The following is a 19730-nucleotide window of genomic DNA, read 5'->3' as shown; positions in this document are numbered from 1 at the left end:
CACGCCATAATCAATATACCCGTGATTAGAGACACATTTCGATTCCGTTGAGATTTAGATTTGGGCCACATAAATGTGCACCCGAGTTTAGGAAAATTAAATTATTAAAAAAGCGCGCCTAAAGCAACTAGCGCATTATTATTTTGGGTATGGCCGTGAAATTTGCTAAAACGGCCCGTCCCGGAATCTAAGTATTTAATATATACATTTAGAGGGCCCCGCAGCTTGTATTTTTTTTTGGTGAGGCTCGTCTCATTTTTATTTATTTATTTGTTTTTTTTAGAAACATGACAAGACTAAAATAACTACGTTTTTAGCTACTTCGCGAGATCATGGGTTATAAATTGAACTCATTTGATGAAGCGAGTATTTTTCTGCGGAATTAAAATTGCTACTAAAATTTTAACATTACTACCACATGTATCAACGATTATTAAGATAAACTAAAATAATTAACACCTTTCAGAATGTGTACGAATGCCTATTGTGACAAATATCAATAATCTAATCATGAAGAAACAAAATACTGAACAAACACTTGAAGTAACGAAACAAAGGAAAAGACATTCACGGCCACATTTCAATACCATACGAATTTAATTAACAGGAAATAGCAGTTCACAAACATCATAGGTACATGTCTCGCGTGCATACTATCCGCATGAACTAGGACTGTATTTCAACGAACACATATACACATTACTAACATTAGATATGAAGGACACGGACAGAGATGACCTACTTGATATTATCGTCCGATGCGTTGGACCTGCGACGAAACTTCGGACAACAACCTCAACGTACCGGACTTCACTCGACGAGGAACAATGATGAAACCTCAGACGAACACCTCGACGTACCGGACCTCGACGAACCAAAGTCGACCTCGATGGACTGCACGACGATAGTGAACGAACAACGATAACTGGGCTGATTGGCCGTCGACTGGTGGTGTTTGACGACGAGGGGTCAGCTGTTGGTGGACTGCTTGGTCGACAAGGCTGGATGACGGGACTGGTGCGTGGTGGTTTCCGGCGTTGGTTTGGACAATGACGACGCAAGAGCTCGCTGGCCGGGGATAGGGTGGTGCGACTGTGGTTTTGGGGTTGTTGGTTATGGCGTTTGGACGGTGGGGTTGAGGGCAGCAATGGTGGTGGCGTTCGGACAATAGTCGATGGCCGGGGCTGGATGGGTCGTTTGGTGAGTTGAAGAAGAAGACGATGGTGTCTTCCTCTTCAGGTGGTTTGGCTTTTTGGCGACGGGGATGCGACGGGCCTGTTTGGTCACGACAAGGGGTCGACGGAGGGAAGGGATCGTTTGTGGTGGTGTTGAGGCGGAGAGGGAGCTGGGGGAAGGTGATGGGGTCCTTTTTTTTCACAGTAGGGTTTCTCTTCTTCTTCTTTTAGGAAGAAGAAGATGATGAACATTACTAATTTTTTTAAAAATTCCCAAAGTCCTTTTTTTTGTTCCTTTGGCCTTTGTCCGTGTTTTGTAACACAATGCCCATAAAAATGAGCCCCACGCGTGGTGGGGTTCAAGGCATATGTCCCCCACGCGTGGTGGGGTTCCCCACGTGTCCTGGACACGGTTTATTATGGGCTAGGTCCGAAAATTAGGCCTAAAACCGGGTAGTTTGAACCCGAATATTATTCTTTTGCCCGGACCCGAGAAATAGGAACACGTTGCTTAATTAGTCCTATGTAAGCAAAATAACTACCAAAATAAGACTAGTATTTAAACAAAACTATATCTTTTTTTTTAAAATATTTTTCAAGATTTAAAATAGCTACAAAATATTAATAAAACTATTTTTTTGTAATTTTCGTTTTTAAATATTAAGATAAAATATGAGGTAATATTTTTGTATTTTTCAAAGTTAAAAATGACTATAGAATATTAATAAAACTATTTTTTGTAATTTTCGTTTTTTAATAAAGACAATAATAAAAGTAATATTTTTTTGTATTTTTCCAAAATTAAAACGACTACAAAACATTAATAGAATTATATTTTTTGTAATTTTCGAATTTATATAAAGTACCAAAATAAAGTGCAATTTTTATATTTTTCAAGTTTATGAGAGATACATAAACTAAAATTTATATATATATATTTTTTTGAAATTTTTTCTTTTTGCAACGAAATAAAGTAAAAATAGTTAAAATAGCTATTCTAGACCCAATTTCACATATTCACGCTAAAAATGTGAAAATTCTCGGGGAGGGTCAAAAATCACGTGCTTACAGCTGCCCCTCTTTGACTGGAAACACGAAGAGTTTTCCGACAAAGAACGACTAGACGTGTTTTTGACCCGACCATTACTTGGACGGACTACACTTAAGGAAAGGGAGGGAATGTGACCGAGCCCTGGTATCTGAGCTGCCTACATATCCTTGGTTTTACAGGAATCAGGCCACGTGTAGTTCGGATATGAGAGAGATAGTGAAGTGTACCGAGGTGAAGAGTCGATCGAGGTGCCGTTCCGTTGAGGTTCCGGTCCGCGGTCCTGTCATTACAACAAAATGAAAACTGAAAAAGACTAACTAAACCTATCAGCTACTTGTTACAAGGATTCCTATCTTTAAGTCTTCTGAAACTTGGTCTTGAGTCTTGAATGGTGCTTCATACAGACTTTGGATTTGAATCTTGATACTTGCTAGTTGTAGGCGCTAGTTCTTGAACAGATCACATCTGTTCTCCACTTCCGAATTTTTCTCCTTTTTTTTTGTTTTTCTCCTTTCTTGTTCTTTTTTTTTTCTTCTATGTTGTGTCCAGCTTTTGTCGACCCTCTCAGACTGTTGACTCGCATTCTTGGGGCGAGCTTCTTGTTGCTTCTATCTTGGATTGAGTGCTGGGGATTTTTGTTGTAGCCTTCTGCCTTCCAATGGGTTACGGCTTGACTTTGAACGATCCCGCTGTTCTACAGGCGGACCCCTAACTTCTTCAATCTTTGACATATAACAACCTCCGCTCTACAGGCAGGCTCCTGACAACCAAAACAAACAACACAAATGAAATTTCCTAACCCAGTTTGCACCAGGGAGGTTTGTGAGTCGTTAGCAAAATCGTAGCCCACTGATACTACTGATGCAGTGCTGAGAGTGAACTAAACACCAGATTAGGATGTATTCCCTTGTTATACAGGTGGGCGCCTAACTTCAATGCTTGAAATGTAAGGACTGAAATGTATTCCTCTGTTCTATGGGCGGACTCCCAACTTCAACACTTGAAAGTAAAAACTGAATGTATGCCTCTGTTATTATGGGCGGGCTCCCAACTTCAACACTTGAAAGTAAAGACTGAAATGTATTCCTCTCGTTATATAGGGGGGTGCCTGGTTTTAGGAAAATGACTCTTTTTCAAAATGTTTTTCTTAGCATCTTAGGAGAAAGATTCATCGGACTAAGATTTTGATCCTAGGAGAAGGTTCGTCAGACTAGGTCTCTATCTTAGGAGAAAAATTCGTCAGACTAAGATTTTGATCCTAGGAGAAGGTTCATCAGACTAGGTCTTGTTTTTTTTTGTTTTTTTTGGTTATCTTAGGAGAAAGATTCATCAGACTAAGATTTTGATCCTAGGAGAAGGTTCGTCAGACTAGGTCTCTATCTTAGGAGAAAAATTCATCGGACTAAGATTTTGATCCTAGGAGAAGGTTCATCAGACTAGGTCATTTTTGTTTTTTTGGCATCTTAGGAGAAAGATTCATCAGACTAAGATTTTGATCCTAGGAGAAGGTTCGTCAGACTAGGTCTCTATCTTAGGAGAAAAATTCATCGGACTAAGATTTTGATCCTAGGAGAAGGTTCATCAGACTAGGTCATTTTTGTTTTTTTGGCATCTTAGGAGAAAGATTCATCAGACTAAGATTTTGATCCTAGGAGAAGGTTCGTCAGACTAGGTCTCTATCTTAGGAGAAAAATTCATCGGACTAAGATTTTGATCCTAGGAGAAGGTTCATCAGACTAGGTCATTTTTGTTTTTTTGGCATCTTAGGAGAAAGATTCATCAGACTAAGATTTTGATCCTAGGAGAAGGTTCGTCAGACTAGGTCTCTATCTTAGGAGAAAAATTCATCGGACTAAGATTTTGATCCTAGGAGAAGGTTCATCAGACTAGGTCATTTTTGTTTTTTTGGCATCTTAGGAGAAAGATTCATCAGACTAAGATTTTGATCCTAGGAGAAGGTTCGTCAGACTAGGTCTCTATCTTAGGAGAAAAATTCATCGGACTAAGATTTTGATCCTAGGAGAAGGTTCATCAGACTAGGTCATTTTTGTTTTTTTGGCATCTTAGGAGAAAGATTCATCAGACTAAGATTTTGATCCTAGGAGAAGGTTCGTCAGACTAGGTCTCTATCTTAGGAGAAAAATTCATCGGACTAAGATTTTGATCCTAGGAGAAGGTTCATCAGACTAGGTCATTTTTGTTTTTTTGGCATCTTAGGAGAAAGATTCATCAGACTAAGATTTTGATCCTAGGAGAAGGTTCGTCAGACTAGGTCTCTATCTTAGGAGAAAAATTCATCGGACTAAGATTTTGATCCTAGGAGAAGGTTCATCAGACTAGGTCATTTTTGTTTTTTTGGCATCTTAGGAGAAAGATTCATCAGACTAAGATTTTGATCCTAGGAGAAGGTTCGTCAGACTAGGTCTCTATCTTAGGAGAAAAATTCATCGGACTAAGATTTTGATCCTAGGAGAAGGTTCATCTGACTAGGTCTCTATCTTAGGAGAAAAATTCGTCAGACTAAGATTTGATCCTAGGAGAAAGTTCATCAGACTAGGTCATTTTTGTTTTTTGGTATCTTAGGAGAAAGATTCATCAGACTAAGATTTTGATTTTTTTTATTTTTTTGGTATCTTAGGAGAAAGATTCATCAGACTAAGATTTTGATCCTAGGAGAAGGTTCGTCAGACTAGGTCTCTATCTTAGGAGAAAAATTCGTCAGACTAAGATTTTGATCCTAGGAGAAGGTTCATCAGACTAGGTCATTTTTGTTTTTGGTTATCTTAGGAGAAAGATTCATCAGACTAAGATTTTGATCCTAGGAGAAGGTTCGTCAGACTAGGTCTCTATCTTAGGAGAAAAATTCGTCAGACTAAGATTTTGATCCTAGGAGAAGGTTCATCAGACTAGGTCATTTTTTGTTTTTTGGTTATCTTAGGAGAAAGATTCATCAGACTAAGATTTTGATCCTAGGAGAAGGTTCGTCAGACTAGGTCTTGCTTTTTGGTATCTTAGGAGAAAGATTCATCAGACTAAGATTTTGATTCTAGGAGAAGGTTCATCAGACTAGGTCATTGTGTTTTTTTTTGTTTTGTTTTGTTTTTTTATCTTTAACAACCACTTAGGAGGAAATGCATCTCCTATGGGTAAAACAAACTTAGGAGGAAATGCGTCTCCTATGGGTAAAACAAACTTAGGAGGAAATGCGTCTCCTATGGGTAAAACTAAACAACCTTAGGAGGAAATGCATCTCCTATGGGTGAAACTGAAACAAACCTAGGAGGAAATGCGTCTCCTATGGGTGAAACTAAACAAACCTAGGAGGAAATGCATCTCCTATGGGTAAAACTAAAACTTAGGAGGAAATGCATCTCCTATGGGTAAAGACGTGGAATGTATGCCTCTGTTATCTGGGCGGGCTCCCAACTTCAATACTTGAAACGTAAAAACTGAATGTATGCCTCTATTATCTGGGCGGGCTCCCAATTTTAACACTTGAAATAAAAGACTGAATGTATGCCTCTATTATCTGGGCGGGCTCCCAACTTCAACACTTAAAGGTAAAGACTGAATGTATGCCTCTATTATCTGGGCGGGCTCCCAATTTCAACACTTGAAATAAAAAGACTGAATGTATGCCTCTGTTATCTGGGCGGGCTCCCAACTTCAACACTTAAAAGTAAAGACTGAAACCAACATATCCTATTTGAGGGCGGATGAACCCAACATATCCTATTTGAGGGCGGATGAACCCGACATATCCTATTTGAGGGCGGATGAACCCAACATATCCTATTTGAGGGCGGATGAACCCAACATATCCTATTTGAGGGCGGATGAACCCAACAGATCCTATTTGAGGGCGGATGAACCCGACAGATCCTATTTGAGGGCGGATTAACCCGACATATCCTATTTGAGGGCGGATGAACCCAACAGATCCTATTTGAGGGCGGATGAACCCGACATATCCTATTTAAGGGCGGATGAACCCAACATATCCTATTTGAGGGCGGATGAACCCGACATATCCTATTTGAGGGCGGATGAACCCAACAGATCCTATTTGAGGGCGGATGAACCCGACATATCCTATTTGAGGGCGGATGAACCCGACATATCCTATTTGAGGGCGGATGAACCCAACATATCCTATTTGAGGGCGGATGAACCCAACATATCCTATTTGAGGGCGGATGAACCCGACAGATCCTATTTGAGGGCGGATGAACCCGACATATCCTATTTGAGGGCGGATGAACCCAACATATCCTATTTGAGGGCGGATGAACCCGACATATCCTATTTGAGGGCGGATGAACCCAACATATCCTATTTGAGGGCGGATGAACCCGACATATCCTATTTGAGGGCGGATGAACCCGACATATCCTATTTGAGGGCGGATGAACCCGACATATCCTATTTGAGGGCGGATGAACCCGACATATCCTATTTGAGGGCGGATGAACCCGACAGATCCTATTTGAGGGCGGATGAACCCGACATATCCTATTTGAGGGCGGATGAACCCAACATATCCTATTTGAGGGCGGATGAACCCGACATATCCTATTTGAGGGCGGATGAACCCGACATATCCTATTTGAGGGCGGATGAACCCGACATATCCTATTTGAGGGCGGATGAACCCGACATATCCTATTTGAGGGCGGATGAACCCGACAGATCCTATTTGAGGGCGGATGAACCCGACATATCCTATTTGAGGGCGGATGAACCCGACATATCCTATTTGAGGGCGGATGAACCCGACATATCCTATTTGAGGGCGGATGAACCCAACATATCCTATTTGAGGGCGGATGAACCCGACATATCCTATTTGAGGGCGGATGAACCCGACATATCCTATTTGAGGGCGGATGAACCCGACATATCCTATTTGAGGGCGGATGAACCCGACATATCCTATTTGAGGGCGGATGAACCCGACATATCCTATTTGAGGGCGGATGAACCCAACATATCCTATTTGAGGGCGGATGAACCCAACATATCCTATTTGAGGGCGGATGAACCCGACAGATCCTATTTGAGGGCGGATGAACCCAAAATATCTTTAAGACTTGAAAATGTCTTACCTCGAATACTTGCTGGGGATTGGGATGAATTTTCATTTTCTACCTTCCCCATTTTTTATTATTATTCTTTTATTTATTTATTTATTATTATTATTATTATTATTATTAGCTTCCTCCTTTGAAGTCTAACCGCTGAGGATACCGACTTTCCAACCTTGTGTTGGACCCCTCGCAACTGCTAGGGATAACACTGTTGAGGATTTATTTACTTACCTGTTGGGGGTAAAATGTTATCAGCTGGGGGTACCTGACTTCCAGAAAATTTTCTAAATGGAAGGAAAATTTTCTGCCCCAGTTTGATAATATCCCTTGTGGCATGCGTTTCTGCCTCAATGCCATTTCCCTTACCTGTTTCAAATCAAACAAAATTGTTAGTTTAAAACATGGTGGTTGGTTGTGATACTCCTGCTGGGATGGTTTTCCCTTTCTCCCTCCTTGCTCTGTGTTCCACAAATTGTTGGGGATGATCTTATGTGCTGGGGATAATCCCTTCCTGCTGGGGGATATCCCTCTTCTTTTGCGGCATAGCTTGGAAACTGGCATTTCCCCGACCTTTTAGTCTAGTATGGATTCCGCCAAATCATGCTCACTGCTTTCCTTGCTTTGTTCATGGGCCTTGGCCTTGAGGCTTATAACTTTTGATAAAGGCAATGGTATCCCTCTTGACACTTGTCAATCCTTCTGTCGATTCCCTTTGCTGGGGATATCTTTTTTGACACTGGCCTCGCGCTTGTTCCTCGCTGACTATACCATTTGGATATACTAGTCAGATCTCATCTTGGAAAACTGATGGCATATTTTTGAAGTCATTTCATACTTGTTCTGACCGGACAGACTCTATTGGGGAAATTTTTTATGAAAGGAGAAAAATAACAGAAACAAAATAAAAGACAAAGGAAACGATGACTCTTTTACAAAAGAAACTATAAATAAAAACCTATCAAACGCAGATACCGACTCTAATGGCCATGACATGCGTATGTGGCCTATCCTCTACCGTCAATCATCTTTCAAGATCTTCAATTGGCTATTCCCCATCTGATTCCCAATCTTATTCGACTTGCAGTGCCCGAAGGGTTTTCACAATCAAGTCTCTCTCATTTTTGGCTTTTCTCTCAGCTTTCATCGCCTTATGGTGCCTGTGAAGGTTTTCACCGATAAGACTCTCTCATTTGTATCACTTTTCAGCTGGGGATTTGGAGTGTCGCCGGTATGACTTTTTCTGCTGGAGATTAGAGTCCTTTCTGCTGTGGAACAGAATGTTATGTTCGCCGGTAAGACAATATTTGTCTGACTTGGCATCTCTTGAAGACTGATCGGAAGGTCTTTCTTTGGACCGTAATGTGGGTTTTGGATAGGGCTAGAAAGAAAGGGTATTAAAGGCTCAAAAATGCATTAATTTTTGGGTTATTAATTACAACCTTCGGAATTAGATTTATTTACAACAAACGCAACTTTTGCCCCAGTTTCTTGCTTGGGGATATTTTAATTGATTTTTTTTCATTTTTCAAAACTATGACCGAGCCGTGAAGCGCCTACGTATCCTCTTTGAGGAATCAGGTCAAACGTAGTTCCCAATTCCTCTTTTTCATTTGATTTTCTTTTCTTGTTTCTTTGTTATCAATTTTCTTTTCTTTTCTTTTCCTCTCTTTCTTTTTGTCGTTTTTTCTTTCTCTCTTTTTCTTTTATTCTTCTTTTTCCATTTTGTTGTTTTCTTTTCTTTCTTTTCTCTTACCCGCCATGCTTGCGTATTTTATTCGTTGCTGCTAATTCCGAACGAGGGGTATGAAAGAAAATAAATAAGGCTCAAAAGGGGTAACGAAGGATAAAGTGTTTGGGTAGCAGAACAAAATGCCTTCGTCATTCCAGTCTTCAAAACATGCTTAGTGCAAACAACACAATTTAAATTTGTAGTCTCTTCTGATGGTGCTGGACTTGACAATTATATTCAACATCTGTTTGTTCATTTGTCACTTCTAACGCACCGTTGGGCGACACTCTAACTCTCATTATCTTGAACAACCCTCATGCCAGTTTGGCGAATCTTGCTTTTAACGGTTTTCTTTGTGCTTAACTTGCCCCAGTTCCACATGACTCGAGCTCTGAATAATCTCAAACCGTCCTTATTTTCTTTAAATGGTCTGATCGCCTTTCCAGGGTTTTATGATTAACTTTAGAGATTAGGCCCAAAGCGTGTGCGCATGTCATGTCAGTAGAATCGGCGCTGAACAAAATGATAAAAGGACTAAACAAGAAGATGAATGGAAATAATAAAAGACTGAATTTTTTTATTATTTTTTTTCATTAGACTGAACAAATGGTTTTAAAAACAAAGCAAACCGGAATAAAATCCTAAACAACTTGGACAAAACTTAAACAAACCGCTATGACAAAACGGAAAGATAAGCGGAAAGATATTGACACAAAACAAATCTGAATTACAATCCTAATAATCCGAACAACAGAAATGACAACAGAATAAGCCACCACAAGCTTTTCTCTTGCTGACCAAGGAACGAGCGTCCTTCCACTTTATCAAGACTGGCATCTTAGCCACTGAGCTTTGCATCGATACTGTCAAGACCATGACCAGCTTCAATATCATCAATCTCCGTCAACAAGTTTCCAACAGGATTCGAATGCTTCTGTCATCAGGCCTGATCCCCGCAGAGCGTGCATCATGAGGTACAAGTAAAGGATTCTGGGTGTCATTGTCCGGCTTACCACAAACCAACCACCTTAACTTTGTAATTCAAAACAAAACAGGTTAAAATGGACTCAGTCTGTCCCCATTATTAACAACATTTTTTCTTTCTTTTTTCTTTCTTTTTTCTTTCTTTTTTTTTCTTTTTTTTCCCCGCATTTTCTTTTTCATTCTTTTTTTCATTTCTTTTTTTTTTTTGCTTTTTTTTCATTTCTTTTTTTGCTTTTTTTTTTCTTTTCGTTGTGGTCGAATCTTATGGAGATTGCCTACGTATCATGACCCCGCATGAATCAGACCTTGCGTAGTTCGGACCAATAAAAGATAAACAATAATGAACATTTTTTCTTTTCACTTTCATATTAAAACAAACTGGGTTTCAAAGGTTTAAAGATGACCTACAAACTTGAAAATCAAACAACCCGCCTATTTTAATCAAAGGGTTTACAAACTTCAAAAACAAATGGCCAACTTCCTTCTTCCATTTGCTAATGCAACCAGACGGTTATTTTTTGCAAATGTGGCCCCTTCCAAAATTCATATAAATTTTGAGGTCGGGGAGGATTATTTTATGACACTTTACAAATTTGTCCATTCTTTTACGAAAATAACCTTTCGACAACTGAAAGATACTCTAAGGCTATTTCGGCAAGAACGGTTTAAGATGCGGCCGAAGCTGGCTCGGCTTATTATGACAAAATTTGAACGGTATTCACCTGACCGTTGACTAGTTGTTTTTTTTTTAACTTATAATAAAAACCTGGTATTGCAAACACGGCTCTTCAGCGCCTCGGGGACGAAGATTTATAAGGCTGTGTGGGTCAACTAGACCAAAAATCCTAAACATGACCCGAAGGTGGCTATTTATGCAAAGTCAGCCTTCCGGCGTCCCTTTCGGGAACATTCGGCTATTTATGGCAAAACAACATCACCTGACTTATTTATGACTCTTTTTATCATTTTTTCAAATTAGAAAACTCAATATTGCAAGCACGACCTTCCAACGTCTCGGGGACGAAGATTTTTAAGGCTGTGTGGGCCAATTGGACCAAATCCAAAACATGACCCAAAAAGTAGCTGTTTATACAAAGTCAGCCTTCCGGCGTCCCTTTCGGGAACATTCGGCTTTGTCTTGATAAAACAGCGTCACCCGACTTCTTTATGACAAAACTAAAATTTGACATGTATTTTTTTTATTATTATTATTATTTGTTTTTTTGGCTTTTTTAGCAAAAGGTGGGGTTGGACCCGATGAGGGTTGCCTACGTATCTCACATCCGGTGAGAATCAAACCCGCGTAGTTCGGGCAAATGAACTACTTTAAAGAAAGGAAGCATTTTTTGATTGATTTTCTATTTACAAGAAACACTTCTAAGATATATTTTGGAATTTTCATTTGCTCTTTTTTTTTCTTTATTCTAAAGAAGAAGAAGAAAATGTTTTTCGGAATTTTGCTTTTGATAAAAGAAATGCTTCTCAAAATGTTTTTTTTTTTGGATTTTGAATTTTCTTTTCAACTTTGAAAAAGAATCAAAATATTTTCGGATTTGTTTTTTTTTATTTTATAATATATTATTTTTTTTGAAAACAATTAGAAAGACTTCCTAAAGAAGTCAATAATGGAGAAAATATTTTTGGATTATTTTAATTTTGTCATTTTCATAAACAAATAAATAACACATATTTTAAAAACAAGACTCTTTTTTTTCATTTTTATGGCAAGACAAACAATTTTCTTTTCTATTAATGCTTTTTTTTAATAAAACAAACTAATAAGACATATATTTTTTATTTTATATTCTCAAAATTTCGGCAGAGTTTCGACACTACTTGGACATTTGTTTTTTTTTCTTTCTAAAAATAAGTAGTTATATCTCTACACTGCCATTTCCTCATCTTTTCACGATTTTCTAATTTGTGGAAAATGATGACAACATACAAAATCTTTTGAATTTTCATGCCTTGTTTTTATATGTATTTTTATTTTTTTATATTTATTGTTATTTTCAAAATGTGGCATGGGAAACATAAGGATTTCCAAGACATCTTGGATTTCGCAAATGTTCCCCATGCGCTTTTTCCAACATATGAAGCGTGGGGGACATATGGGAATTCCAAGACTTCTTGGATTCCACAAATGTTCCCCATGTGTTTTCCCAAAAGCAAGCGTGGGGGACATAGGGAATTCCAAGGCTTCTTGGATTCCACAAATGTTCCCCATGCTTTGATTAAAATAACATCATGCTGGAAATGACCAAATGACCCATTCGCCCTTGACTGAATACAACATGTAGTACATAGGATGCCATAAGCTGGTCTATTATTTTCAGGTGGCTTTGTTATACTAGGTTCAAAAACCTGGGTCGGTGTTCTAGATAGTGTACCCGAGCGGACAACTCGAGCTGAGGAAGGAGCTCCTTTCTGGGAACCAAAAGGCCAGCCGGCTTAGAAACTTTCCGAGCCTCTTTTATTTAGGGTATGAAACTAACAGAATAGGGAGTCTCAACCAGTAAGCACATCCCCGGAGGTAAGAAGAGAAGGGTTTCAGCACAGTTTATATACAATTCAGATAATATCAAAGCGGTAAAAGACAACATTTAGTATGTTATGTCAAAACATGCAATATATATCGGATAATAAAGCCAAATATAACAATTATTCTAAGCTTGAATCCTCGAGCCCTGAACCAGTGGTTCTGGGTTTAATTTCCAGCAGCGGTTTTGTCATACTGGGTTTATAACCTGGGTATACGTTCTAGACTGTGTACCCGAGCGGACAACTCGAGCCGAGGAGGGGGCTACGTACCGGGGACCCGCGAGATCGTCCGGCTTTGTAACTTGTCCGACCTCTTTCTTATTTCAGGTATTGACACTAACAGAATAGGGAGTCTCGTCCAGCGAGCTTCTCCCCGGAGGTAAGGAGAGAAAGGTTTCAGCACAATTTATATGTACAGTTCAAGTAATATCAAAGCGGTAAAAGCAGCATTTAGCACATTAGGCTCAAAACATGTAAAAATCAGATAAAGCCAAATAATAACAATCATTTTAAGCTCGAATTCTTAACCCTGAACCAATGGTTCTGGGTTTCACGTCCCCAGCAGAGTCGCCAGAGCTGTCACACCTCCTTTTTCCGCACCCTATGGGCGCAGGGGAGTTTTTCCAATTAAAGGACAATCGAAACGGGATTTGCTTATTTATTTCAGAGTCGCCACTTGGGAGATTTAGGGTGTCCCAAGTCACCAATTTTAATCCCGAATCGAGGAAAAAAATGACTCTATATTACAGTCTGCGTACCAGAAATCCGGATAAGGAACTCTGTTAACCCGGGAGAAGGTGTTAGGCATTCCCGAGTTCCGTGGTTCTAGCACGGTCGCTCAACTGTTATATTTGGCTTAATTATCTGATTTTGTACATATTAAACCTATGTGCAAGTTTTAAACTCTTGACCGCTTTTATTATTATTTTTACGAGAATTGCAATGTCGTGAAAATATATCTCGAACCACGTTACATCAATGCACCCGTGGTTATTGACATATCTCGACTCCTTTGAGATTTAGATTTGGGTCACATAAATGTGCACCCGAATTAAGAAAAATAAATTATTAAGACGCGCCTAAAGCAACTAACGCATTGTTATTTTGGGAAAGGCCATAAAATTTGCTAAACGGCATGTCCCGGATTCTAAGTATTTTTAATATATATACATTTAGAGGGCCCCGCAGCTTCTACATTTTTTGTTTGTCGAGGCTCGTCTCGTTTATTATTAAAAAGGAATTACAACGTCATGGAAATGCATCTCGGGCCACGCCATAATCAATATACCCGTGATTAGAGACACATTTCGATTCCGTTGAGATTTAGATTTGGGCCACATAAATGTGCACCCGAGTTTAGGAAAATTAAATTATTAAAAAAGCGCGCCTAAAGCAACTAGCGCATTATTATTTTGGGTATGGCCGTGAAATTTGCTAAAACGGCCCGTCCCGGAATCTAAGTATTTAATATATACATTTAGAGGGCCCCGCAGCTTGTATTTTTTTATTTTTTGGTGAGGCTCGTCTCATTTTTATTTATTTATTTGTTTTTTTTTAGAAACATGACAAGACTAAAATAACTACGTTTTTAGCTACTTCGCGAGATCATGGGTTATAAATTGAACTCATTTGATGAAGCGAGTATTTTTCTGCGGAATTAAAATTGCTACTAAAATTTTAACATTACTACCACATGTATCAACGATTATTAAGATAAACTAAAATAATTAACACCTTTCAAAATGTGTACGAATGCCTATTGTGACAAATATCAATAATATAAACATGAAGAAACAAAATACTGAACAAACACTTGAAGTAACGAAACAAAGGAAAAGACATTCACGGCCACATTTCAATACCATACGAATTTAATTAACAGGAAATAGCAGTTCACAAACATCATAGGTACATGTCTCGCGTGCATACTATCCGCATGAACTAGGACTGTATTTCAACGAACACATATACACATTACTAACATTAGATATGAAGGACACGGACAGAGATGACCTACTTGATATTATCGTCCGATGCGTTGGACCTGCGACGAAACTTCGGACAACAACCTCAACGTACCGGACTTCACTCGACGAGGAACAATGATGAAACCTCAGACGAACACCTCGACGTACCGGACCTCGACGAACCAAAGTCGACCTCGATGGACTGCACGACGATAGTGAACGAACAACGATAACTGGGCTGATTGGCCATCGACTGGTGGTGTTTGACGACGTGGGGTCAGCTGTTGGTAGACTGCTTGGTCGACAAGGCTGGATGACGGGACTGGTGCGTGGTGGTTTCCGGCGTTGGTTTGGACAATGACGACGCAAGAGCTCGCTGGCCGGGGATAGGGTGGTGCGACTGTGGTTTTGGGGTTGTTGGTTATGGCGTTTGGACGGTGGGGTTGAGGGCAGCAATGGTGGTGGCGTTCGGACAGTAGTCGATGGCCGGGGCTGGATGGGTCGTTTGGTGAGTTGAAGAAGAAGACGATGGTGTCTTCCTCTTCAGGTGGTTTGGCTTTTTGGCGACGGGGATGCGACGGGCCTGTTTGGTCACGACAAGGGGTCGACGGAGGGAAGGGATCGTTTGTGGTGGTGTTGAGGCGGAGAGGGAGCTGGGGGAAGGTGATGGGGTCCTTTTTTTTCACAGTAGGGTTTCTCTTCTTCTTCTTTTAGGAAGAAGAAGATGATGAACAGTACTAATTTTTTTAAAAATTCCCAAAGTCCTTTTTTTTGTTCCTTTGGCCTTTGTCCGTGTTTTGTAACACAATGCCCATAAAAATGAGCCCCACGCGTGGTGGGGTTCAAGGCATATGTCCCCCACGCGTGGTGGGGTTCCCCACGTGTCCTGGACACGGTTTATTATGGGCTAGGTCCGAAAATTAGGCCTAAAACCGGGTAGTTTGAACCCGAATATTATTCTTTTGCCCGGACCCGAGAAATAGGAACACGTTGTTTAATTAGTCCTATGTAAGCAAAATAACTACCAAAATAAGACTAGTATTTAAACAAAACTATATCTTTTTTTTTAAAATATTTTTCAAGATTTAAAATAGCTACAAAATATTAATAAAACTATTTTTTTGTAATTTTCGTTTTTAAATATTAAGATAAAATATGAGGTAATATTTTTGTATTTTTCAAAGTTAAAAATGACTATAGAATATTAATAAAACTATTTTTTGTAATTTTCGTTTTTTAATAAAGACAAAAATAAAAAGTAATATTTTTTGTATTTTTCCAAAATGAAAACGACTACAAAACATTAATAGAATTATATTTTTTTGTAATTTTCGAATTTATATAAAGTACCAAAATAAAGTGCAATTTTTATATTTTTCAAGTTTATGAGAGATACATAAACTAAAATTTATATATATATTTTTTTTTGAAATTTTTTCTTTTTGCAACGAAATAAAGTAAAAATAGTTAAAATAGCTATTCTAGACCCAATTTCACATATTCACGCTAAAAATGTGAAAATTCTCGGGGAGGGTCAAAAATCACGTGCTTACAATCATAGTTGCAGAGCATGGATATTTTCAGAACAACTGATCTTCCCCAAGAGCTCACATCGACGGGAAGGTTTGGCACCTCGATGTTGGCTCTTCGCCACCTGGGGCTGTAGTATGTACCAAGGGTTCATCAGTAAATTACCCCCAGTTAAAATGCTTAGTTAAGTGATCCTAAAAGTAGAGAAGACATACATACTGTTTTTATTCAGAACAAAGGAGGTTTCACATGGAATATCCAGGGTACTAATAGTAAGATGACTAGTCTAGTTACACAAGTGAATGCATCAGCCTAAACATGATGAAGTTTAACTTGGTGTGGTCAGTTCAGGGGGTAATATACATGTCGGCAAGAAGGTCAATCATAGTATGATTCAGACTTAGTAGTAGGATTACTAGTTCATTAAATTCTTAATCAAGAATCCATGTTCATAACTAAACTTATACAAATAGAGGACATTAACTAATATAGAACACTATTCATTTTAACTAGACAAGCAGGTATTAAAGAATTTGTTTGAGCTTATGAGTGCCAACAATAGCTTTTCTCCTCAGATTTTTTCATTGTTAAGTTGTTAAAACTAGCAAGGTTCAACTTATTCTTCAATGAAGCAATGAAAAGTATAGTGGTTTAGATATGAGTCCTTTTAAATGAACAGACAGGAAAGTTCATAAGTGCATCTAAGCAAACACATAAACATAAGAACTAACATAAGACATTTAAGCCTATTACTCAGTGATGTTTTCAAGAATCACAAGATTACAAGACATATTTGAAGAGCAGATAACTTGGCAACTAATCTGGTGAGTTCAGGTTATAAAAACATACTTGCATTGGATCCAGAAGTGTTCACAACAAGCGTGGTTCCAATACTATCAAAGTATACAGGTTAAGTATATGGTATGGATCAACAGGTGGTATAACATTATTAACCCCAGAATTAATGTAATGCAGATGTAGCAAACATAAGTTCCTAGTAAGACATCAAATAAGTCTAAGATCACAGTTTAGTGAAGTTAGCATGGTGGTATGGTTAACAGAACAATTATGGAAGAACATCAAATGTCTTTTAGCTAATAACAAGAGTTCAACAGAATTTTTTGTCATCTATTATAGCAAAAGTTATCCAACTAAGTTATGAATTTCATCAACACAGATTAACTAATAATACTAAGGCAATCATGAGTTATCATGAGGATAGACATTTTTAGATTAATAAGAATAGTAGAAAATACAATAGGCAATCTAGAGATTACTAACATGTATCGTGACCGAAGAGAAATCAGCAGAGAAAACATCAAAAATACCAAATAAACGCAAAATTGAAAGAAAAGAGAGGGTCAGTGTACACTGACCTTCTACAGAGTAGCAAACCAAACAAAAGCTTTTGTTTAGCTGTTAGAAATTCAAGCTCAAGCTCGAACAGTGGATGAACTTAGAACCGGAGAAAGAGAAAGTAGAATCAGTGAGGAAATCTAAGGATTCTTTTCTTTCTTTCGGATAATATTTAATTCTTTTTGGTATTAGATGATTGCTAGGTTAGAGCAATTAAGTCTACTATTTATAGTGCCTTAAAGTCTAAAGTTTCAACAGATTCAAATTGGTGAGTGAAAAATGACGAAGGGTTGATAATGCGAGCAAATCAAGTGAAATCATAGAAGGCATAGGTGAAAACCAATGAGGAATTTTACTTGAGAGATTTGAATTTCAGAATGAACCATTGATGAGCAAAACCATCGGCTAAGGCTCTATTGTCTAAAGATCACTGCGTTTGACCTTTGAACATCGAATATTTATGATGAACCCTAAGAATAACTCTATTAATGCTCCGATTTGATGGATCATGAAGTAAATCCGTTGATTTTGGAATTTCATTTTTAAGCTAGGGTTTCGTATTTTGAGTGTTTTGAATTTGAGTGATGATAATGAAAGTGGACCGGCTAGATTCACGGATTAGAAGGCAAAAGGGATGATCTTGTGGTTGATTTATGGACCTTGCACGAATTTGTGCTAGGTCTAGAGATTGATGGGAGCTGAGTAGAGGAGAGAGTAGAGAGCATTTAAGGAAAGGGGGCGGCTGATCAGTAGGGAAAATGATTAGGGGTTGGGGATCCTAGACCGGTCTCTAAGGTTAAGATTGAGGGAGGCAATCTGGGTCGTTGGATCGTTTGATCAACGACCCTGATAATTCAGATATTGAAGGTTTTTAACGGGTTTAATGAATAAATATAGGAACCGTTGGATCTTTGGATTTTAAAGGTGGAGATGCGATCTGGCAGGTGTTAAAAATTAAAGGAATACTGAGATTAAACATAGGTCGTTGATCAAGTGGATTAACAGCTCAGATGTACGTGTGTTTCTTGTGTGAGTGTTTAGGAACCATGATGTGGCGCAATTTGGTTGGCTAAGAGAGAGTGGCACAGATTGCCAGCTTGACCTGAAGGGGCTACTTAGACTAGATTAGATGGGAATTGGACTGTGCATTGTGTTGATTTCAATTTAAAGGCCAATTTGTATTTGATTGGATCTTTGTAATTGTAGTCATTTAATCTTTTAACCTTTTAAAATTAATTTAAATTAAACTTAATTAATTCTAACTAAATGTGATAGAAAATATAATAATCAAATACACAGCTAATTACTGTAATTAACTATTTATTTGTTAAACACTTTATTTTCTAAACTATGAAATTACTTTTCAGATTAATTTAAATAATAAACAAGTTGATAAAAAAAATCAAAGGTTAATTTGTTAAATTAATTGTAAAACTCATGTTTCAAAATGTAGAAGTTATTTTAAATATTCAAATAGTAAGGGTAATATGATTTATAAATATTTAGCACCGAATTACTAATTTAACACTATTAATTACCCATTTGTTATATTTGTATAAAAATAAGTATTAATGATTAAAAAATATTTTCAACACATTTATTATAAATTATTAAGAATAAATAATTTAATTTTAAAAGGGAGGGTCAAAATTGGTCATCAACAACACCAGCTCTCCCATCTACGACCCTCCTCTTTCGATGCCCCAAGTCCGCGTCATGCGGTGAAATCGCTTCGTCTTCAACTTGGGAAGGAGCCAAAGGGAGAACTATTGCAGTGGTCGAACCGGAGGCAACTGTAGAGGAGGCAACACCCCTCATTCTCCTGAAAGAAGGTGTTGGTGACAAGTTCCTCTTGACGACCTCCTTGGTAGAGCTTGGAAAGGGATACAAAAACAAATGTAATAAGATAAATAAAATCAAGTACAATTCCATTTGAAAACAACATACCAATGTTACCTTTCGGGGGAGAAGCCGATTTATATTTTTGCTAAAAGCTGGACCAATCTCGGATCCCCCAATGCATAAGAGGACCTGCCTGACCCAGTCGGTGAGGTACGCCACCAACTGAAGACTCCAAGTAGTAGCTTCAAAATAAGAAGAGTAAACTCATGAAGCCAAAGCGTACGACTACACGAAAAAATGAAGATAAGTAAAAATACTCACAGGCATGGTTCCAAGCTTCTAGGAAGTCCGCGACATCGGCCACGAAAGACTCGGTCTTAATGAAAAAGAAGTCGATTCAAAATTGTCGACTACCCTTGTCGTCCGTCTTTACAACCAGGGATTTGCTTCTATGGTGGCTAATGTTCA

The sequence above is a fragment of the Nicotiana tabacum genome, chromosome 3, assembly GCF_000715075.1.
Source record: "Nicotiana tabacum cultivar K326 chromosome 3, ASM71507v2, whole genome shotgun sequence".
NCBI classification, from domain to species: domain Eukaryota; kingdom Viridiplantae; phylum Streptophyta; class Magnoliopsida; order Solanales; family Solanaceae; genus Nicotiana; species Nicotiana tabacum.
The sequence above is the reverse complement of the archived record's forward strand: the minus strand, read 5'-3'. Positions refer to the sequence as shown.